This window comes from Protopterus annectens, chromosome 4.part0 (assembly GCF_019279795.1).
Source record: "Protopterus annectens isolate FY-2018-M chromosome 4.part0, PAN1.0, whole genome shotgun sequence".
Classification (NCBI taxonomy): domain Eukaryota; kingdom Metazoa; phylum Chordata; order Ceratodontiformes; family Protopteridae; genus Protopterus; species Protopterus annectens.
In genome coordinates this window covers 1,315,787,443-1,315,813,043 of record NC_056733.1, presented here as the reverse complement: position 1 = coordinate 1,315,813,043, position 25,601 = coordinate 1,315,787,443, and positions in this window count along the sequence as shown.

Below are 25,601 nucleotides of genomic sequence, written 5' to 3'. Positions count from 1 at the left end.
GTATGAGACATGGGTTGAGAGTGCTCTCTGGGTAATACAAGGTTATACAAGGGTTGCTAACTTTGTTCTCCTGGACCTGATGTCACATGTAGGGGTATGAATTTGCACCCCAGCCTTTTGGCTATTTCACATCTGTTATCCCTCTAGGGTGGACATTGTGATGTATACTTGGACCAACATATATGAAAATTGCAAAACCCACTCCACATTGAGTCCAGTTACACAATCACATCCACCTCCACCCAGGATATGAATGACAACCACAGACACACACACACACACACACACACACACACACACACACACACACACACACACACACACACACACACACACACACACACCCACTCTCTCACACACACACACACACACACACACACACACACACACACACACAAACACACACACACACGCACACCTGTCATGTCTCAGATTAGAATTTCTACCTAACTAGTTACAGCACTACACAGATATAGGATGCACCCTGGAGATTACTAGAGTACTCCTTCCCCAAAGGTGTATTTCACAGTGAATGATATCAGCAGGATTGCCACAGTAGGGCATTTGAATTGTAGTGAGTGTGACTAGACTAAAATGCATTGCTCCCTACACAGACATACACAAAAACATCCACAACTGCCATGTGTGGAAATAGAACCCCTACTAAAGTTCTATATCACACTACAGCATGACACTGTTATAGGACACACCACAGGGATTACTGGAGTACTTCTTCCCCAAAGGTGTATTTCACAGTGAATGACATCAGCAGGATTGCCAAAGTAGGGCATTTGAATTGTAGTGAGTGTGACTAGCCTAAAATGCATTGCTCTCTACATAGACATAGACATACACTAACATCCACACCTGCCATGTGTGGGAATAGAACACCTACCAGAGTTCTATATCACTCTACAGCATGAAGCTGTCATAGGGTGCACCACAGGGATTACTGGACTACTCTTTTCCCAAAGGTGTTTTTCACAGTGAATGACATCAGCAGGATTGCCAAAGTAGGGCATTTGAATTGTAGTGAGTGTAACTAGCATAACATGCATTGCTACCTACACAGACAGAAACACACACACACAGTTGCCATGTCTGGGATTAGAACTCCTACCTAACTAGTTTATCACACTACAGCAGTACACAGTTGTAGGAAATGCCGTGGAGACTCCTGGGCTACTGCTTTCTGAAAGGTGTATTTCACAGTGTATGACATCAGCAGCCTTGCCAAAGTAGGCCATTTGAATTGTAGTGAGTGTGGCTAGCCTACAAAGCATTGCTCTCTACACAGACAGTGACACACACTTGTCATGTCTGGGATTAGAACTCCTACCTAACTAGCTTATCACACAACAGCAGTACACATTTGTAGGATGCACCACGGAGATTACTGGGCTATAACTTTCCCAAAGGTGTATTTCAAAATGGATGACCTCAGCAGTGTTGTCATAGTAGAGCTATGGGGAGGGCAGTGTGTGTGCATGGGCCATAACCCATTCATCTAGAGGTTGAACCACCACATGTGGGTACACTTAGGGTTATATTCCACAGGTACAAGTATACAGCTGCTAAATGACTACTTCCTTCTACAGTCATGTTGCACAGCTAGCACTTGCACCACATAGTCTGTAATGCTGACAGATACCGGTGGCTAATGTCTACAGTGAGTAACAGTTACACCTCATGTGGTTGTAGCCATTTGGCTGTGTGCTGGGTGGGACAGGCCTCATAATGGATGGCTCCTTGTCACAATCACTCTCTTCCAAACATCTATGTATGTCTACTTTTGGCTGATTATAGTGTGTTGTCCTTGGATATGTGTCTGTATTCCTACCCACTGTGTGTGCAAGGCATGACTGATGCATACTAAGGAATGTATACACTAACATCTGCAAATGCCAGATATGTATGGTCCACTGTTGTTTGCAGACATGAGCTTCATTTGTTTAAGTGTGTGAGCATGCCCAGTATGAAGTTTCAGTATGTTGTCTGACATTGCCTTCATTTCTCTAAGTGTGTGAGCATGCTCATTATGTCCTTCGGTATTGAATGTGTGGATCATTTCCAGGTAGTTTGTACTGCAGTGCAGACCTTGGTGCCCACTGTGTGTGCAAGGCATGACTGGTGCATACTGAGGAGTATATGCACTAACATCTGCAAATGCCAGATATGTATGGTCCACTGTTGTTTCCAGACATGAGCTTCATTTGTTTAAGTGTGTGAGCATGCCCAGTATGACCTTTCAGTATGTTGTCTGACATTGCCTTCATTTCTCTAAGTGTGTTTGCATGCCCAGCATGTCCTTCTGTATTGAATGTGTGGATCAATTTCAGGTAGTTTGTACTGAAGTGCAGACCTTTGTGTTGTACATCTACAGGTAGCATACTGTTTCTGTAGGGTATCCATCGATCATTTGGCAATATGGGAACAAACTGTGCAGGGGATAGTGTGTATTGTAGGTGATTGTGTCTGTGCTGCTTCAGCTGCATGGTACTGCTGTTATCAGAGATATTCAAACATGTGTACTGTTATACACAGTGATGTTTTCTGACCTCATGTACTGTCAGGTGGACATTCTTGCTCACAGTGATGTCTTGTGGGACAAGGGTGACTGCAGCTGTGTCCAGTATTGTAGGCAGACACCTACGTATTCATGGTAAGTTATGCCATTCTGGAGGGGGAGCTGCAGAAACGTGGTGCAGGGCCTGTGTATCCAGTTCAGTACCTTGGTACAGTGCTAGCAGAGGATCCCATATTTGTACGCCCATTAACATGACAGTATGGGCTTATCTTGCTGTGGCAATGCCTCACAGCTGTACAGATTCGCACAGGTTAGTCAGAGGCAGGGGCCATGGGTCAGGACATTAACCCTATTGTGGTGTACAGTCAGGTGTGCAGCCACCCATTTCTGTGTTTGCAGCCAGAGATAGTGTGTGCACACAGCTTGGTGTTGGACCCTGCACATTCCATGCTGTCCATGCTTCCAATCACCCCTCTGTTATTCGAACCTCTTCCATACATTATGCATACATTCTCTGATATTTTCCCCCCATTACAATTGTGTGTTTGTGTTGGTCCACAGTCCATGCAGTGGGACATGGTGGGCATGTTACTGTGGTTTGTCCACATGGCCTTGCATGTGGCTTATGTGGAGTGTGTTATGTTGTTATTTGGGTGTCCATGACATAACATGAATTGGCAGTATGTGTGAGACACAGGCCTTTGGCAGAAGCCTGTGGAGCATTAGGTGTGCTGTAGGCCAGATGTGGCAGGCCATTGCATTCTGTCAGTCCTACAGTCCCAGACCACCATACAGTATATTCCCCTGGGGTGACATGGTAGGTGTGATAGGTGTTCATGCCAATACCTTCTATCAGTCTTGATCAGGTGGTGTGGATGCTGGAAGGGTGCTACCTACAGCTAGGGACAAACATGCATGGGACACCTGCACTACATGCTGCATTTTTCTGCTATTGCCATATACAGGTGGGGTTTTACTGTACCCATTCCCCACAGCAGGGAATGACCAGAGAGGTGCCTGTGGGTGGTGTTTGTGTGAGCTGGGTGCATGTGTGCTATGGACACTACTTGCATCTGACATCCAGATATGCATGGGGCATTCCAGTTATGCTGGCATGTGCAGGTATATCAGCTGTTTCCCAATACATCAGTCCTACCTCCTTTGTGATCTTCAAGTATTCGGACAGACATCACTGGTATCCCCTATTACAGGTCGAGTTATTGTGATGCATACCTGTATGTACAATTCCAAGGGTGTCTCCATTTCACAGTGACACAATATATACTGTATGTATGGTGTACTTTCCCCTGTGTACTGCTTGTATATCTAGCCAAACAGCCATGCCATGTCAGTCTTTTAGATAGTGACACATATTACCACCATACATTTACAATGGCTTACTGCTAGCATGTGTTATACTGATGGGGATTGCCTTTGGCACTGCAGTTGTGAGAGCTTGTCCCTGTCATTAGCAGTAGTGGGCAATGACCACCAGGTCTTACCTCAACATGCATACATACTGATCACTCTCAGACATTATGAAACACACACAATCCTAACACTCACAGACCTGCATATTATGCAAATGCTACAACCTATCCTGTTACCTTGGCCACCTCTGGCCATCTGTGCTTCACTCGTATTATACCTAATTATACATGTTACTACATTTCTACACAGGATTGGGGGGGGGGCAGACCTGGCTGTCACTACATCTCTACACTGGACTGGGGTAAAGGGGCAGACCTGTCTGATTCCACATGTCTACATAGGAGCGGGGGTGGGCACACCTGACTGTTACTACATTTCTACATATGATTGTGGGGACACACACCTGACTGTGTCTACATTTATACACAGGATTGGGGGGCACACCTGACTGATACTACATATCTATGCTGGATTGGGGGTAGGGGCACACCTGACTGTTTCTACATGTCTACATGGGAGTGGGGGGCACACCTGACTGTTACTACATTTCTACATAGGGTTGTGGGGGGAGACAACTGACTGTTTTTACATTTCTACACAGGATTGGGGGGGGCATACCTGACTGTTTCTACATTTCTACACAGGATTGGGGGGGCACACCTGACTGTTACTACATTTCTACATAGGGTTGTGGGGGGACACAACTGATTGTTTTTACATTTCTACACAGGATTGGAGCGGCATACCTGACTGTTTCTATATATCTACACTGGATTGGGGGTAGGGGTACACCTGACTGTTTTTACATGTCTACATGGAATTGCGGGCACATCTGATTGTTACTACATTTCTACATATGGTTGTGGGGGGATACACCTGACTGATTTTACATTTCTACACAGGATTGGGGGGCACACCTGACTGCTACTACATTTCTACACAAGATTGGGGGGACACACCTGACTGTTACTATATTTCTACACAGAATGGGGGACACACCTGACTGTTACTACATTTCTACACAGGATTGGGGGGCACAACTGACTGTTTCTACATCTTTACATAGCATGGGGGGCACACCTGACACTTGCATACATTTGCTATGACTGTACTGACTAGTGGCATATCAGTTGGTTGCCCTACATATTTGTGTCTGACTTTCTACCCTTCAGAACTAACATCCCACTGCCTGACCTGCTGTAGTCTGTCTGTGTAGGCCTATGGGGGAGATTACCCATAGGCATCATTCAGAGGCTATAGCACAGGCTCTGTTTGTGTTTGTCTACACCTGATCTGCTGGCTGAGGCTGTTGTTGGGTATGTGAACCTCCATGACTGACATGTGTGAATCATATGGACATACATGTTGCCTAGCACATTTCCTGCAGTGGGTTTTGTCACCCTGTGTAGTTCTGGCTACTGTAGTGACTTTAGTATTTGTTATAGATGTCATGGTGCCACTATGGATGTCTACTATCTGCTGGCATACCATTCAGCCACCCGATTCCCTTGCATGCTCACATCCAAACACATTCTACTCCATTCAGCAATTGGTAGGTTGATTGACTTACCTTGTGGGTGTGCCAGTATTGAGGATGGTGCTGCAGTGCTGCCTATGTCAGATGCACATAGTACACTCCCTATACATGGTTGAGCACAGGTAGTGTCATGTTTGGCATCCTTTTTACTGTATGTGCAAGTCAGAGAGAAATGTCATTCCCTGAGTCCCTACTGTGTCAGTGTATGTGCTATGCGTTGCCTCTTTGCCAAGGCCAGGGCATACTGGGCATGCCTCCATCTGCCTACTAGGGCAGGCTCAGGTTCATCCCCCTCTGAGTCACTCTGTGCCTGTGCAGGCCTTGGCATTGGTGTGGGTGGCTGTGTGGCCCTGCCCTGTGCTGTTCCTGCTGCAGCTGTTTCCACAGGATCATATTGTGTAGCATGGCACATACCATAACAATTTGAGTGCATGTAGCTGGTGAGTATTGCAAGGCTCCACCAGATGTGTCCAGGCACCGGAACCGTGACTTGAGCATCCCAAACACATGCTCTGTTATAAGTCTGGTCTGTGCGTATGCCTCATTATGGCGTTCTTGTTCAGGTGTGTGTGCATTTGATGGGTGTCATCAGCCACGGCTCCAGTGTGTAACCAGCATCCCCCACTAGGTGACCGTAAGGGATGTCCCCATTGGCAAATCTCTGGTACAGCTGCATCAGATGCCAGATGTGGGAATCGTGATAGCTTCCAAGGCAGCCAGCTCACACATTCATTATAATGCCCTGGGCATCGCACATGACCTGGCAGTTGATGGAGGCAAGGCCCTTGTGGTTGATGTAGACCCTTCCCTGATCACCGGGTGGTGTTTGATGCATATGTGCGTGAAGTCTATAGTACCCACTACCTCAGGATATTCTGCTATTTGGTGGAAGAGATGCATATTGCTGGCCAGCACCTCACGGGTGTTGATGAAATATACATGCTCACTGGCATGTGCTGACATGGCATCCAAGAACTGGTGGAATACTCTGAATGTTGATGCCTGTGAGATCCCCATGATATCCCCAGTTGAGCTTTGGGAGTTACCTGTGGCTATTATTCCTAGGCCTACACATACCTTGGTATCTACTGGGATGGGTTCCTCCCTGTCAGTTCGCAGTGTCAGGCATGGCCTGCACAGCTCAACAATTTGCTGTAGGAGGTCCCTGTCCACCCTATAGCGCTCCACTATCTCCAGCTCATGTAGCCCCTGGTAGGTTACCCTGGGTCTGTACACTCTTCTCTGTCTCCTCACTGTGGATTGGTTGGCAGCATTCACATCTTCACCACCCTCAGCCTCTTGCACATGTTGTTGTATGATGTCTGCTGCAGCTCCTATCAGTTTGTAGTTTTGTTTGTTAAAGGTTCCCTACTTGTATACACCGGTGGTGTGGCGTATGTGAAAAACCAGAGGGGAAGGTGTTTGGATAGTTTATAGTAGTGTTCTGGGCTGGGTTGGTCTGCTGCCTATGTAATTGGCTGATTCTAATACATTTCACCTGCCAGCTATGCTAGTTCTCCTTGATTAACTTCTTACTATTGCTTTCCCTTTCCATTGCCTCCCTGTTTAAACCCAGGGGTGCGCCGTGCAAACACAGTGCTCAAATGTGCACAGAGATGCTATTTCCTGGTTTACTTTTTTTTTTCTTTGAATCCTGGTGTGTGGCATGCACACCCGCTTAGGCAATGTAAAGAGTGCTAGACAAACTCTGAAACACACCCTTGCCTAGCTGTGCTAAGCTAGGAGAAAACCTGAGCCACAGGGCTCCAATCCGCTTACAGTATGCCTGACACATGCCCCTATGATGTCAGCTAACTCCTAGGCTTGCACCAAGCTATTCCTGCTCTTACACTGTTAGGAGCTGACTGTAGGAAAGCTTCGGGGTTCTGTTAATGTTGTAGCTATGCTTTTGTACCAGCAGGCTACCCCATATGAGTGGCACATGTAGAAGCTGGTGTGTGTGTTTCCAATCTGATGCTGGTTTGGTAACCTCTGAGATAAAGGGGGATTCAGAAATGTGTTACTGTAAAAGTCCAGTCTTGTAGTGGAACATCTGTATGAAGTTCCATACTCAAGTTTCTCTCCCAGATTGAATGCATGCAGTTTTACTAAGGTATAGGCAAGTGTCAGTCACTGGTGATTGTGTTCAGCAGGGTAGAGGAGAACTGTCTAGCAGTTAGTCCTGTGGGCTAAACCACTGTACTTTTAATCAGTTGCTTTCTGTTCCCAGGGTACAGTGCTTGATGTCTTCCACCTTCATTTGTGTACTGTGTGACTCTGAGTGCGACACATAACCAGACAGCGCTACCAAGTTGTCCCTAAAAAGGGATGGTTTTGTCCAGTGTGTTTATCCTGTGAACAACTAGATAAATAAAAAAGCTTAAAAATGCATATTATTGTTTCAGAAGTAAATAAGGCACACAGTCACCTCCTTCCTCCTCTTACTTACTTACTCACAGCCTGTTATGCCAGTTGGCATATAGGGCAGCAATGAAGGACCTGTACGTCTGTATGTCTTGGGCAAATTTCTGCATAGTTTCTCTAGCTGTTGTTCAGGGTCTTCAGATTTGTTTCCATAGTTTACCTCCAGGTGTTCTTTGGCCTGCCTGTCTTCCATTTGCCTTCTGGGGACCAGTGATGATGTTTTCTTGTGATGGAGTTCTGTTCTGTTCTGATGGTATCCGTGCTCTCTTGCTTGCTGCTGGTGAGAAGTTCCTGGTTAGAGATGGTTCATTACCCTCCTCTTCACTAATTTGAAAAACAGTATCCCACACTGCTTGTTTTCTCAACCAAGACAGAAAGTGGAAGTGTGAAACAGAGTCTGCTTTGCATTCAATATTATTATTCTTTAATAGTTTAGCAGTGGATATAATTCTCCAAATTGTTCCAAAAAGTGGTTTCACAACACATCTGAGTGTTTTTAATTTAATTCCAAAATGAAGCTCAACTTTTTAATGATTAATTTCATGTTACAGCACACAAAACAGAGTAAGCTTTGTGTATATCATTTTATCAAACACAGAGTAGTCTAAAATTGTATGATACATGCATTAGTACTGTACACGTTATGAGAATGAACAAATTGCTAAAATGATAACCTTTGTTTATGGAATAAAAATAAAGTACCTGGTTATAAAACCAAATCCATTATAACCAACTTATCATTGCCCATAAAACCTTCTTCCAACCAACTAAAACTCCAATACTATCAAACCTTTTTACCACATATAAAAATAACTTACGCTCATCCAAGAAATTACTAGTATCCACAAGTATATCTAACAATATATCTGGTGACTCTCTGTTCTGTAATGCTGTTGGTAAATACTTGAACCATCTTTCAAATGAACTTACATCTATGTCCTCTTTAACACTATTAAAACAAAAATTGAAACTACCTTAAAACACACTGGTTATGCCCCTGTACAGACCCAGACTAATCTAAAATGGCATTGTTATCATCATCACTGCTGACCTAGATTTTTTTCAACCAATACCTCTACTTTCATGGACTAATCCAAATCTGTTCCTTACTCTATCCACAAAAAAAAAATATTTTTTTCTTCCTTCATTCAGAATATAGTTACTAGCAAATTTATATAATGTTCTGTAACAATGTTTGTATTCAATGATTGAAATGTAATGTAATAATCTGCTATTACTTTTTGTACATGCATTTATATGTTAACCATTTTATGTTTATGTTTATCTTTTTGTTAATCTTTTCAAGTGGAGCTTATCTCCCCGGGCCTCTGCTGAAAATGGACATGTATCCAGTTAGACTAGCCCGGTCAACAAATGCAAAATAAATAAATAAATAAATCATGCTGACATCAAACGGGTGTAGACAGATTTTTTTCAATTTGTACTCTAATGTCTAGTGATGTTCCCCCAACATCCATGCTGCCCGATCCTCATTATTTAATTTATTATCACACTGTCATGACACCTCCATATAAGGCATAGCAACTACCTCTGCACACCTCTAAAAGTTACATTGTGAGGAAAGTTAAAGAAATGACTACATTGTCTCCAGGCTGTCACATAAGGTCTGGTCACACAACCTCTGAGCAGGACCAGTGTTACATTAAGTGGGTTCCATGACGAAGTCCTATACTAGGCCTGTATACAAGCCAAGTCTATCACAACATGGACAAACCTACCCCCCCCTACACACACACACACATACACACACACACACACACACACACACACACACACACACACACACTCACGCAAACTCACTTAGTCTGCATGTTTACCTACAGGCAAACTGGAACATCAACAATTCGGATATTTTTGGGGTGTTAGAAGAAATCAGAACTTTTAGGCAAACTCATATAGATTCAAGACTGACAGGGCAGACATGACAGACAAGACAGACAAGACATGCAGTCTTCATATAAAAGAAGACTCAGCCAAGAATTCAACTAGAGCCAAGCATTGTGAAATGGCATTGTTCGCTGTGTCCATGATCAGTTGCAAAATGTCAGACTGCAGCACTAACGTCAGATGAACAAAAGCCACTAGGCCATTCTTTAAAAGGCTATATCATTACCTTTTTGAGATTTCATTACAAACCATTCAGGCATCATAAACAAGGTATTCAACTATAAAGGACAACTAAGACTAATTCTAGCTAATTCCAGTACTTCACAAGTTTATATGTTTGACAACATGCCATTGTAGCCATTTCATTTTTAACTGAAAAAAAAAAATATATATATATATTTATATATATATATATATATATATATATATATTTATATATATATATATATATATATATATATATATATATATATATATATATATATATATATATGGGTCTACTTCTATTTGCTGACAGCCCATTTCACTGAAACCCATTTGGTCGACAGCTCATTTCATCGACAAACATTCTAGGTGGGGGGCTGCGCCCCCAATGTGGGGGGCTGTGCCCCCACACCCCCAACTATATATAACAACTCCACAGTCGCACAACAGTGGGGAGGAGGGCAAATCCCAGGTTTTTGCCTTGAATACTTTTGTCAATGAAATGAGCTGTCGACCAAATGGGATTCAGTGGAATGGGCTGTCAGCTTAATAGAAGTAGACCCATATATATATATATATATATATATATATATATGGATATATATATATATATATATATATATATATATATATATATATATATACACACATATATATATATATATATATATATATATATATATATATATATATATATATATTTTTTTTTCCCCCCTGGTGAAATATTGAGGCTTGTCTGGAGAACAGAGATATTTTGCTTCTTATTTTTATTTTATTTGCATTTTCATTCCTAAGGTGGAGAACTGATCATAGCATGACCAGTTGTAGGCTCAGCCCAGGTTACATTCAAAAGCATAGCAAGAAAAATGTAAATAATAGAACAAACAGTGGGACACAAATGTAATACAAACCAGTAACAAAAAAGAGAGATACCATGTACAAATTTTACATCATGTTGTAGTAACAATTTCATCTATTAACTCAGAAAAAATTATTTTATACCTGCATTGTGTACAGCATACTGACCAGAAGGTCAACGCAGCACTCAGAATGAAGACAGAGTATAGCACGGCATGCAGGATCAATGCAGGAGCTCCAGCAGGCAATATGTCTGCCGTGTGATCCAGGAATAGCCAGTAAGAGCATGCATGAGTGCTCCTGCATTAATCTTGCATGGACTCAGCCCCTGTATGAAAATTACCCCATTTGCAGGAGAAATCCATGCAAATGAGGTGTATTTGTGATCCAGGAAGCTGGAAACTGGCCATGCAGGACTAGTGTAATCTGTAGAAATGTACTCTGCCAGTAACGGAGTATATTTCCGCAAATTCCAAAACAGAGCCGTGACAGCTCCAAATAAAGGGTGCATATCATTCAGGAATAATGCCAGTGGCCAAGTATAAGCCAATTGGCATTGCAAGCAGTTAAAAAAAAATAATCAACTTTTATTTTTTTTTAGGCAATCTCGGCTGTTTAAGCGTAGGGAAGCGGTGCGCAAACGGGATTGGGGAAAAATAAGAAAATAAACCTAAAATAAGCATTCTAACTAAAATTACTACTCTGCCATTAAAGTCAATGGCAAGCAATAGACAACATGGCCAGTGAGCAGTGGTTGTTAAGGGTGGAGGCTCAGTGTGAGACATGTAACTGTGCATTATCAGGCAATCCTATGTAAATGAGAGGAATGATAGTGAATCGTACTTTCCCCCAGCATGCTAGTCAGGTCCCAACAGTGTAAGAGCAGGAAAAGCTTGGTGCAAGCCTAGGAGTTAGCTGACATCATAGGGGGTGTGTCAGGCATACTGCAAGTGGATTGGAGCCCTGTGGCTCTGGTTTGCTCCTAGCTAAGCACAGTTAAGCCTAACACTCTTTACATTGCATAAGCGGGTGTGCACTCTGCACACTTGGTTTTAAATAACAAAAAAAAAGTTAAACCAGAAAATATCAGCTCTGTGTCCATATGAGCACTTTGTTTGAATGGTGCACCTCTGGGCTTAAACAGAAAGGCAATGGGAAGGGAAAACAGCAGTAGGAATGTAATTTAGGAGAACTAGCATAGCTTGCAGGTGAAATGTATCAGAATCAGCCAATTACACAAGCAGCAGACCAGCACAGCCCAGAACACTACTATAAACTATGCAAACACCTTCACCTCTGATTTTTCCCACACGCTACACCACCGATGTATACAAGCGGGGAACTTTTAACAAACAAAACAACAAAATGATAGGGGTTTCAATAACTATCATACAACAACTTGTGGAAGAGTCTGAGGGTGGCGAGGATGTGAATGCTGTCGACCAACCCACAGTGAGGAGATGGAGAACAGTGTACAGACCTAGGTTAACCTACCAGAGGCTACATGAGCTGGAGATAGTGGAGCGCTATAGGGTGGACAGGAAACTCCTACAGCAAATTGTTGAGCTGTGCCGGCCATGCCTGACACACAGAACTAACAGAGGGGAACCCATTCCAGTGGATACCAAGGTATGTGTAGGCCTAAGAATACTAGCTACAGGTACCTTCCAAAGGCCAACTGGGGATATGATAAGGATCTCACAGGCATCAGCATCCAGGGTACTCCACCACTTCCTGGATGCCATGTCAGCACATGCTGGTGAGCACGTATATTTCCCCAACACCCGTGAGGCATTGGCCAGCAATATGCAACTGTTCCACCAAATAGCAGAATACCCTGAGGTAGTGGGTGCTATAGACTGCACACACATATGCATCAAAGCACCACCCTGGTGAGTGAGGTAGGGTCTACATCAAATGCAAGGGCTTCCCCTCCATCAACTGCCAGGTCATGTGCGATGCCCAGGGCATAATAATGAATGTGTGTGTGCTGGCTGCCTTGGAAGCTATCATGATTCTCACATCTGACATCTGATGCAGCTGTACCAGAGATTTGCCAATGGAGACATCCCCTCACAGTCACCTAGTGGGGAATGCTGGATATGCACTGGAGCCGTGGCTGATGACTCCCATCAGAAATGCACACACACCTGAACAAGAACTTCATAATGAGGCACACGCACAGTCCAGAATTATAGTATAGCATGTGTTTGGAATGCTCAAGTCACAGTTCCAGTGCCTGGACACATCCGGTGGAGCCGTACAGTACTCACCAGCTACATGCACCCAAATTGTCATTGTATGCGCCATGCTACACAACATGATCCTGGGGAAACAGCTGCAGAAGGAACAGCACAGAGCAGGGCCACACAGCCCCCCACCATTGCCATGGCCTGCACTGGCACAGAGTGACTCAGAGGAGGAACAACCCGAGCCTGCCCCAGTAGGCAGAAGGAGGAGTGCCCAGTATGCCCTGGCCTTGGCAAAGAGGCAACACATAGCACATACACTGACACAGGGAATAAGACCTCTCTCGGACTCTCACATACAGTAAAAGGGATGCCAAATATGACACTATCTGTGCTCAACAATCTGTAGGGAGTGTACTATGTGCATCCAACATAGGCAGCCCTGCAGCACCACCCTCAATACTGGGACACCCACTAGGTAAGTGACTCACACATGCCAGTCAGGGGGTTCACATACCCAACAACAGTCACAGCCAGCAAGACAGGTGTAGACAAACACAGACAAAGGCTGTGCTATGTCATCTGAATGATGCCTATGGGTAACCCCCCTCAAGCCTACACAGACAGACTACAGCAGATCAGGCAATAGGACATTAGTTCTGAAGGGGAGGAAGTCAGAAACTAATATGAAGGTCAATCAAAGCTAAGATCTGTAGTACACTGATATGCCTCTAGTCAGCATGATAGGTTAGAATACAGAATGAAATGGAGTACCTGACATACCAGTGCAGTCATAGCAAATGTTTACAAGTGTCAGGTGTGTCTCCCCCATCCTACGTAGTAATGTAATAACAGTCAGGTGTGCCTCCCCAATCCTGTGTAGAAATATAGAAATAGTCAGGTGTGCCCCCCATCCTATGTAGAAATGTAGTAACAGTCAGATGTGCCCCCTCAATCCTGTGTAGAAATGCAGAAATAGTCAGGTGTGCCCCCCAGTCCTGTGTAGGAATGCAGAGTCAGATGTGCTCCCCAACCCTACTTAATTATGTAGTAATGGTCTGGTGTGCCCCCCCCCCATCTGATGTATACATATCGTAACAGTCAGGTGAGCCCCCCCACAACCCTATGTAAAAATGTAGTAACATGTATGTGTAGGTATAACACCAGTGGAGCACAGATGCAGAGAGGTGGCCAAGGTAGCAGGATAGGTTGGAGCACCTGCACAATATGCAGGTATGTGTGTGTTAGGTTGGTATGTGCCTCGTATCGTGTGAGAGTGGTTGGTATGTATGCATGTTGAGGTAAGCCTAGTGGTCATTGCCCACTTCCGCTGATGACAAGGACAAGTCCTCACAACTGCAGTGCCATACACAATACCCATCAGTATAACACAAGCTAGCAGTAAGCCATTGCAAATGTATGGTGGTAATATGTGTTACCATCTGAAAGACTGACATGGCATGGCTGTTGGGCTAGATATACAAGCAGTACACAGGGGAAAGTACCCCAGGCATACAGTATATATTGTGTCACTGTGAAATGGACACACCCTTGGAAAAGTACATACAGGTATGCACCACATTATCTGGTCCTGTAGTAGGGGATACTGGTGTTGTCTGCCCAAACACTCACAGATCACAAAGGAGGTAGGACTGATGTATTGGGAAACAGCTGATGTACCTGCACATGCAAGCATAACTGGAATGCCCAATGCATATCTGTGTGTCAGATGCAAGTAGTGTCCATAGCACACATGCACACAGCTCATGCAAACACCACTCACAGGCACCTCTCTGGTCATATCCCTGCTGTGGGGAATGGGTACAGTAAGACCTCACCTATATATGGCAGTAGCAGAAGATTGAATCATGCAGTGCAGGTGTCCCATGCAAGTGTGTCCCTAGCTGTAGTTAGCACCCTGAAAGCATCCACACCACCTGAGCAAGACTTTTAGGAGGTATTGGCATGAACACATATCACACCTACACTGTCACACCATGGGAATATATTGTATGGTGGTCTGGGACTGTAGGACTGACAGAATGCAATGACCTGCCACATGTGGCGTGCAGCAACACCTAATGCCCCACAGGCTTCTGCCAAAGGCCTGTGTCTCACACATACTGCCAATTCATGTTATGTCATGGACACCCAAATAACAACATAACACACTCCGCATAAGCCATATGCAAGGCCATGTGGACAAACCACAGTAACATGTCCACCATGTCCCACTTCATGAACTGTGGACCAACACTAACACACACACCTGTAATGGGGTGATGCCCTTAGGGAAAGTATCAGAGAATGTATGCATAATGTATGGAAGAGTGGGGTAGGAGCATGGGGTGGGAGCATGGGCAGCATGGAATGTGCAGGGTCCAACACCAAGCTGTGTGCACACAGTATCATTGGCTGCAAACACATACATGGGTGGCTACACACCTGTCCGTACACCACAAAAGGGTAAATGTCCTGACCCATGGCCCTCACCCCTGGCTAATCTGTGTGAATCTGTACAGCTGTGAGGCATTGCCACAGCAAGATAAGCCCATACTGTCATGGTGATGGGTGTACATGTATGGGATCTTCTACCAGCATTGTATCAAGGTGCTGAACCAGATACACAAACCCAGCACCAAGTGTCTGCAGCTCCCCCTCCAGAATGGAATAACTTACCATGAATACATAGGTGTCTGCCCACAATACTAATCACAGCTGCAGTTACCCTTGTCTCCCAAGACATCACTGTGAGCAAGAATGTCCACCTGACTGTACATGAGGACAGAAAACATCACTGTGTATAACAGTACACATGTGTGAATATCTCTGCTAACAGCAGTACCATGCAGCTGAAGCAGTACAGACAAAATCACCTACAGTACGCACTATCCTCTGCACAGTTTGTCCCCATATTGCCAAATGATTGACAGAAACCCTGCAGAAACAGTATGCTACCTGTAGGTGTACAACACAAAAGTTTGCACTGCAGTACAAACTACCTGGACTTGATCCACACATTCAATACAGACGGGCATACTGGGCATACTCACACACTTAGAAATACGAAGGCAATGTCAGTCAACAATATACTGAAAGGTCATACTCACACACAAACAAATGAAGGCCATGTCTGCAATCACCACTGGACCAAACATATCTGGCATCACAGATATTAGTGCAGACACTCCTCAGTATGCACCACTCATGCGTTGCACACACAGTGGATAGGAATACAAACATATATCTAAGGGCAACACACTATAATAAGCCAAAAGTAGACATACATAGATGTGTGGAAGACGGTGACTGTGACAAGGAGCCATCAAGGCTTGTCCCACCCAGCACACAGCCAAAGGGCCACAATCACATGAGGTTCAGATGTCACTCACTGTAGATGCTAGCCACCAGTATCTGTCAGCATTACAGACTATGTGGTGCAAGTGCTAGCTGTGCAACATTACTGTACAAGGAAGTAGTCATCTAGCAACTGTATACATGTACCTGTGGAATATGGCCATGCGTGTGTCTGCATGTGGTGTGTCAACCTCCAGATGGATGGGTTATGGCCCATGCACACACACTGCCCTCCCCATAGCTCTACTATGACAAGCCTGCTGAGGTCATCCACTGTGAAATACACCATTGGGAAAACTGTAGCTCACTAATCTCTGTGGCGCGACCTGTAACTGCATACTGTTGTAGTGTGATAAACTAGCTAGGTAGGAGTTCCAATCCTAGACATGGCAAGTGCGTGTGTGTGTGTGTGTGTGTGTGTGTGTGTGTGTGTGTGTGTGTGTGTGTGTCTGTCTGTCTGTCTGTGTAGGGAGCAATTCTTTTTAGGCTAGTCACACACACTACAATTCAAATGCCCTACTTTGGGAAGGCTGCTGATGTCATCCACCTTGAATTACACCTCTGGGAAGGTTGCAGCCCAGTAATCTCCATAGCATGTTCCACAACTGCGTATTGCTGTATTGTGATAAAATAGTTAGGTAGGAGTTCTAATCCCAGACTTGGTAAGTATGTGTGCGCATGTGTGTGTGTGTGTGTGTGTGTGTGTGTGTGTGTGTGTGTGTGTGTGTGTGTGTGTGTGTGTGTGTGTGTATGTGTGTGTGTGTGTGTGTGTGTGTGTGTGTGTGTGTGTGTCTGTCTGTCTGTGTAGGGAGCAATGCTTTTTAGGCAAGTCACACACACTACAATTCAAATGCCCTACTTTGGGAAGGCTGTTGATGTCATCCACCTTGAATTACACCTCTGGGAAGGTTGCAGCCCAGTAATCTCCATAGCGTGTCCCACAACTGCGTATTGCTGTATTTTGATAAAATAGTTAGGTAGGAGTTCTAATCCCAGACTTGTAAGTGTGTGCAGGCGTGTTTGTGTGTGTGTGTGTGTGTGTGTGTGTGTGTGTGTGTGTGTGTGTGTGTGTGTGTGTGTGTGTGTGTCCCTGCCTGTGTCAAAAGCAATGCTTTTTAGGCTAGTCACACTCCCTACAATTCAAATGCCCTACTTTGGGAAGGCTGCTGATGTCATCAACATTGAAATACATATTTGGGAAAGGTGTAGTCCAGTAATCTCTGTGGTGTGTACTATAACTGCATACTGCAGTTGTGTGATAGTATGGGTAGGTAGGAGTTTGAATCCCAGACATGACAGCAGTGTGTGTGTGTGTGTGTGTGTGTGTGTGTGTGTGTGTGTGTGTGTGTGTGTGTGTGTGTGTGTGTGTGTGTGTGTGTCTGTCTGTGTAGAGAACAATGCATTTTAGGCTAGTCACACTCAGTACAATTCAAATGCCCTACTTTGGCAATCCTGCTGATGTCATTCACCGTGAAATACATCTTTGGGGAATGGTCAATCCAGCAATCCCTGTGGTGCGTCCTATAGCAGCATCATGCTGTAATGTGATATAGAACTCTGGTAGGGGTTCTTTTCACACATATGCCAGTTGTGGATGTTTTGTGTGTGTTTCTATGTCTATGTAGGGAGCAATTCATTTTAGGCTAGTCACACTCAGTACAATTTAAATGCCCTACTTTGGCAATCCTGCTGATGTCATTCACTGTGAAATACACCTTTGAGGAAGGGGCATTCCAGCAACCCTGTGGTGTGTCCTATAACAGCACCATGCTGTAGTGTGATATAGAACTCAGGTAGGGGTTCTATTCCCTCACATGGCAGTTGTGGATGATTTGTGTGTGCGCCTGTGTAGGGAACAATGCATTTTAGGCTAGTCACACTCAGTACAAGTCCAATGCCCTACTTTGGCAATCCTGCTGATGTCATTCACTGTAAAATACACCTTTGGGGAAGGAGTACTCCAGTGATTTTTGTGGAATATCCTATAACTGCGTAATGCTGTAGTTTAATATACTAGTTAGGAAGGAGTTCTAATCCCAGACATGACAGGTGTGTGTCTTTGTTTGTCATTCGTATCCTGTGTGGAGGTGGGGTGAGTGTGTAACAACTGGCCTCAATGTGAAGTGGGTTTTGCAAACTTCTTATATGGTGGCCCAAGTATATATCACAGTGTCCACTGTACAGGGATAACAGATGTGACATAGCCGAGAGGCTGGGGTGCAGATCCATACCCCTAAATGTGATATCAATGCAAGCTGACCAACGTTAGTAACCCTTGTATTACCCAGGGAACACTCTCAACCCATGTCTCATAAACACACACACACACACACACACACACACACACACTTGCCTAGTCAACAGCCGCTATGTTGGTAGTACCCTGAATACTGCCCATGGATAGTAACCATGGTGTGATTGCAGTGGGCTACAGAGGGCATGGCACCCTGTCCATCAGTCCAATAGGCATGTACAATGCCGACAGTGCACCTCTCCCATGTTCTCCACTGGACACCTGCAACATCTGTGGTGCCATCAAATGTGACCCACAAAGGACATACCATGCCTGAAACACAAGCCCTGTATGGACAGATGACACCAGGGAATACTGGTATCATGCTATCAATGTAGTTGCAGGGTCAACCTGCTATCCATTAACAGTTCCCACCACATGAGGCCAGGACTGGCACATCTGATGATAACAATCTGTGTACACAACATGGGAGAGACACCCCAGGTAGAGTTCCACATGTCACTGTACATGCATGCGGGAGTCGTGCACATCCCAGACACTGTCCATATCATGGACTAAGGGGAACATACATGGCAAGCAATGCACATCATTGGCCACACACAATAGTTACCCAGGTGACTGAATGGTGAATACAATACCCACCTGTGTGGGCAACTCCAGGCACTACACCCCTAAGCCACAATGCAGACCATTGTCATGTGGCCTGATGCCAAGGTATACCCATCACATAGCCTTGTATAGCTGTCTGCCACCATCGACCACAATACACCCATGAAGCAGTGCACCCATGCATGTCAGTACTGGCACCCATGTCTGTGTGTGTGTTGCATGATGCGTATGACCACATTCACGCTCACTACAAACACCCATTGGCATACTGAAGCATGCTGTCTAATGTCAGACACCTCAACATACTCTTTGCACATAAAACCTCCGCATGACCCCTGTGGTGCATGTGATACCTGCACAGTACTGTGTTGTGGCAATCCCACTAGTGATGAGTTGTATTCCTGGCCCTGCCAAGTGTGTTAATGTGTGTGCATCCCTGTGAGAGTGTGGCTGTGTTGATGCTGACACCTGTTCAAGTGGACAAACATGTGTACTACACCTACCGCATAGCTACCACATCCCTGTTGCAAATGTCACTCACCATCACATATATGATCTGAGGGCTCCTCAACATGTAACCTATGTGGCACATCCAATAACTGCATGGACATGTGATAGCACTACATAGTTGTCAGGGGCTTGATACCCTGTATTGGTATGTGTGCGACACAAAAATGCTTAAGTTTTACTCTCCCACCCCTCCCTGGCTTTTCTTTGCCTCTGTCTGCCTCTCTCACTCCATCTCTGGTGGATGTGGATACTTACACTTGCTTTGGTTAGGCAGCAGCATGTGTATTTTAAGTGATGCTCATGATCAGCTGATGGCCTCTCCATGAATTGCAGCCCTCCTCTTGCTGATTGCATGTGGAACAGCTGTGGTAACATTCCCATAGCCAATTGCATGGAAACACACTCCAATATCTAGGAACATCATGTCGGTGTTGGGCCTTTCATTCACTGTGAGGAGGAACTAGATCTGTTGTTTGGCAAACAGCATCTCAGATGGATTGGGGATTTAACTATTACAACATACACTGTGGAAACAGACCAACACACAGGAGGGGGATGTGCCTGACCTGACTACAGACTGTAAGTCTGCTATACTGCATTTGGAGTAATGTTGGTTTAACAGGGTGTGTGTGGATATGGCTGTCCTACATGTTTTAATACCTGCCATGTCAGTGCTATGTTTGTGAAGAAACACCCATCTGTAGGGTCATCTGCAGACTGGGCAGTGTGTGGTGCTTTTTGTTTCAGGTTCTACCCACAGAGCACCTATCTGTGAACTGCAGAAGGTAGTATGAGGATTGCAGTCTGTAGATGGTGACAGCTGTGAGAGTTACTGACTTCATATCCCTCATAGGACATATGTTGCAACAAACCCTGTTACAACAGTAAACGTATGAGGTTATCACAGTAACATGTCAATATTGACCCTGTGTATGTGCCTCCAGCCACAACCCTGTCAACCTTTGTACATATGTCATGCAGTAAGGGGTGCATATGTGCTGTACACCATAATTAGTGACATCATATCTGATAACAAGCCAGTGAGATATCAGACTGCTACACATGTTATGTATAGTAGGGGCTAGATTTGATGACATAACCTGGACATTCTGTGGTTGTGTGTACAGTACTGAGGTCTGTGTACTTATGGTGATTGTTGGCAGTGTGTGTATTGTAATTATGTATCTTGGCCTGTGTCCAAACTAAGGTAGATGTCATTGTTCTTGTTCCTGTTCTATCTGATGTTACATGCTGTTCCACTGTATGTTACCCTATTGGCTTACATGTTTGTAGGGCCATACATGCACATGTCCCATACCACAGACAGGAATTGGACCACACTGTGTAGCAGCCCAGTATATGTAGACTTAGTGTGTTAGTGGCACATATGAGGTTGGTGTTGAACAGATCCATATACTGTAATATTATGCTAGCATACCATATGTGGTTGTGGCTGTGTTCACATTAGTTGTAGTTATGCACTTTCACACAGGTGTATGTTACTGTGTGCTGTGGCATGCCTATAGAGCCTGCTATATATGCAGGTACATGTGCATTCCCCCATAGGAAATGTAGGCCAGTGTTGAGCCGGTCTGCCTTTAGCCTGCACAGTGCTTTGTTACATGCCTAGCAGCTTAGTGTACTCAACCAGTGAGATGTAATGTCCAGATACTTGCCAGATGTACTGCTGCTGGGCCACCATAACAGTCATGTATGTCAGACAGAGCAGTGGGATGCTGTACAGGCATATGTCAATATCTAATGGGTAGTATGTGGCCATGGCACCTCTGTACCAGCGGTTATTATGTGGCAGGACAGACAGGGATGTGTGAATGCATAACCTATGGGGGCACATGTATACCAGTAGTTACGTGTTATACCCATCTACATGGCTAACATCCACATTGTCAGGATTGTTCCACATGTCTTGCACTAAGGGATTATCTGCATACCTCTGGACTGTCCAGAGTGTGTCAGACTGTCCACATATATTGGCCATTATCTCTGCTGTAGTCCACAGGAGCATTATGTGCTAGCAGTGGTGCTGTACTATGATGTCCTTCGGATATCTGTCAGTAGCCAATGGCGCACATGATAAATGCAGATGTTATTTCCCATACACACCATGTATGTGAAGAAACTCTATTACAGTAGAAATAGTCTACAAATATACCTGCTATACATACCTGACATCCCCTTGCACTACAAAGTTGGGACTATAGAGGCTGAGGTAGGGCTACACTCCATGTTCAGGACATATGGTGAAGATATATGTACATATAATTATCCAGATATCTATTTAGACATACACATATACATATCAACATACATAGATGGATATGTATGTGTACATAGATATACATATAAACACCCTGATATATACATATACAGTGTAATATATGTCTACACATATACAGATAGAGACACATATGTACATATACGTATGGATATCTACATATATATTGACAGTAGTAGGTATATCAGAATAGATATGTATGCACATATAGTTATTGATATCTACATATATACCAACATAACTAGGCATATATGTACACATATGATGTGCATACATATATAGCTATATATACATATATCTATATAGACATATACATATATCTATATATACATATATCTATATATACATGTATGTATATGGGAGTGCTACAGAATGCTGAAAGCCCAAAATCTTGCAGACCATCAGGTGTGAGCTGCCTTAAGGTATATGGATGTACATTACCTTACAATCCACCTCGGGTAAATGCAGGCCTACTGCCACCTGCCATATAGACTGTTCTGTTTGTCAGTGGGCTTGTGATGGTGTCAGTCTTGCTTTATTATGTAACAGCTGCATCCCATTGTGTCAACTGAGGTATTAACCCCCTAGTGTTTGTCTACAGAGTGTAGATAGAGGCTGCTGAACCATACATCTGCATTACTTAATGTTGATTGTTTGGTATCCTGTGGCCTAGTCTGTCTTTATTATTGTACTACTTGATGGCCTTGGCCTGAACAGCAACATTTGTTAACATTTCCAGACTACTGTATTAGTATAACTGTTTCACAGTTGCATTACTCAGTTTATATGGATGTCTGTGTCTAAACAGCTATATGACATGGCGTATACAACTGTAATAGTACACAAATACACCTTTCCCATTTATGCAAACTTGTGTGTGGTGTTATATCCTATGATCTCTCTGTGGGTATATGTTGCAGGCAATGATTGTCATTTGTATGGGTGGCTCATACAGTCTCCAGTAGGTACAACAAGGAAACACTAGAACTCACAACAGTACAAGTCTCCAAACACCACGATAAAGTTCTAGTGAAGCAGTCACGATCCAATTTTCCTTTTTTGGAGTCTCCAGTAGGTAAGGTAGTAACTGTAAGAATAGTGGCTGTTCCATATTGTGTGCACCTTCCACATATGTATCTTACTATACATATCTCTGCATGTGTATGTGTAGTTACATATATATATCTATCTATCTATATGTATATATATATATATATATATATATATATATATATATATATATATTATATATATATATATATATATATATATATATATATATATATATATATATATATATATATATATATGTATATATATATATATATATATATATATATATGTATATCTGTATCTGCATATATGTGTCTGTGTATATGTATCCTAGGGATGTTGATTGCTACCACATTGTACATTCCCTATGGGAGCCAGACTGTACTGCATGATATGTTACTGATACCAGTCTGACATCATACAGGTGGGATGGAGTACTGTTATCATCTTGTGCCCATGTCGTGTTAGCACCTGGGTATTGGGGCTGCAACAGTTGGCAGTGTATTGCAGGGCAGACGTGTTTGACTGTTGGGGGGGAAATACCTAATCGTGCAAGACACATGTTGTTTTGGGCCTCTCAACCCCAGTAACGGTGCATGTGGACATATATGTTTATGTTATGTTCCCATTATTATCTACAGATGTATGTCCGTATATACCTATTTAGATACATATATCTGCTTACATATATATATATATATATATATATATATATATATATATATATATACATATAAAACTTGCTGTATATATGTAGACATATAGATGTAGACATATATATCTATAGATGTATGCATTTGTATCTATATATGTTTTTATATATATATATATATATATATATATATATATATATATATATATATATATATGTAATTTTTCCTATATTATATCTATATCTATATCTATTTAGATAATAATATCTATACACACACACACACACACACACATACATGTTAGAATACATTCCCTGTACTGTTGAATGACTGAGCTGGATGATATGTTTGTAATAACATCAGGCTTATGTATATCCGGCATGGCTTAGTAGTAAATCACTTTGTCTATGGTGTGCAGGTTCCTGGGTTCGAGACTTGCAGAGGCTGTGTATTTTGTTGCTGGGCAGAACACAGGCCATTGGATACAGAGTTATTAAGGCACTTTAAAGCAGTTGTAACCAGGTTTGCGTGGAGGTAAGCACTGCTAACTTCCGGTTACAGTTTCTTATACTCAGTTAGCTTCTAAATTACTTAACCAGTGTAGGCATTGCTAATCCCCATGCAAACAGGTTTAAACCTGCTTACTGCTGCTTAAAAGTGCTTACTCCTGCTTACCGCCGTGCTAATTTCTTTAAAATAAAAGAAAAAAGAGTTGATAGGAAAGTGGTGAAAAAGGGGCACAAAGAGAGAAAGACAGTAGGAAAAATAGCTACGGATGTACAGGAAGGGTGTAGGGAAGTTCCATAGCTGCCCATTTCTTCTACAGCAACAGCTGTGCATATACACTGAATTTGGAGGTAGATTTGGACACTGAAATCCCTGAGAGAGGGGTGAGGACAACAATAATATGTTGTGATGCCAATTAGACCTGATTACATGTGTCCAATGGACATGTGTTTAAAATGGACAGCTATGTATGGGGCGTGATTTTTTTTTTTTGGGAACAGATTGCCCTTTTTTTTAAGGTGAGAGTGGGATGTTGGGTAGGGGTAGTAGGCATATGTGGGGAGGTAGGTTGGGTAGGTTAACAGACAAGACAAACAATACACATACAGGGGCAGTATATGACACATGTAGGAGGTAAACACCTTGATGGGGAGGGGTTTTGGGAAATCGGAAGCCCATGAGCCCCCTAGTGGAAACAGTGGGATTGAGTTCCTCACCCATGGGCGGTCACCACTTCAACTTCACAGCCCCATTGGAGGCTGTGCTGACGTCTGAGTCGCATAGCCAGACTGATGCTCTAGTCGTGACACACAGCCCGCTAGCTGGCATTGAAGATCACCAAGCTGCTGGTTCAGCTCTCTATGCACCACAACCCGGACCTGGCGATGGGCGACAGGTACCTGTCCATGCCTGGTGCCGGGGGGGGGGGCCCATCCCCTGAGGCAGTTCCACCAAAAGGTGGTGCAGGACCAACGGATGAATAGGTCCTGGGTTGGGCCTCAGACATGCTGGTGCCACAGCCAGCTGAGGTGGGATAGGTGGTTCCGCTGTGACCGGCCTTCCCAAACTTGCTATAGTGTTTAGATTTTATCATCACATGTGGGTTAGTAATAGTGAACACATTCCAGGGTTAGGTATAACAGCATGCATAGATATTCCCATAAACCCAGACACCACATATGGAACAGTCGCATAGCAAACAGAACATATGCATATATGGGACCACAGTGGTAATAACAGCATGCAGGTACATTGATGGTACCATGCCACCAATGTTGGAATAAT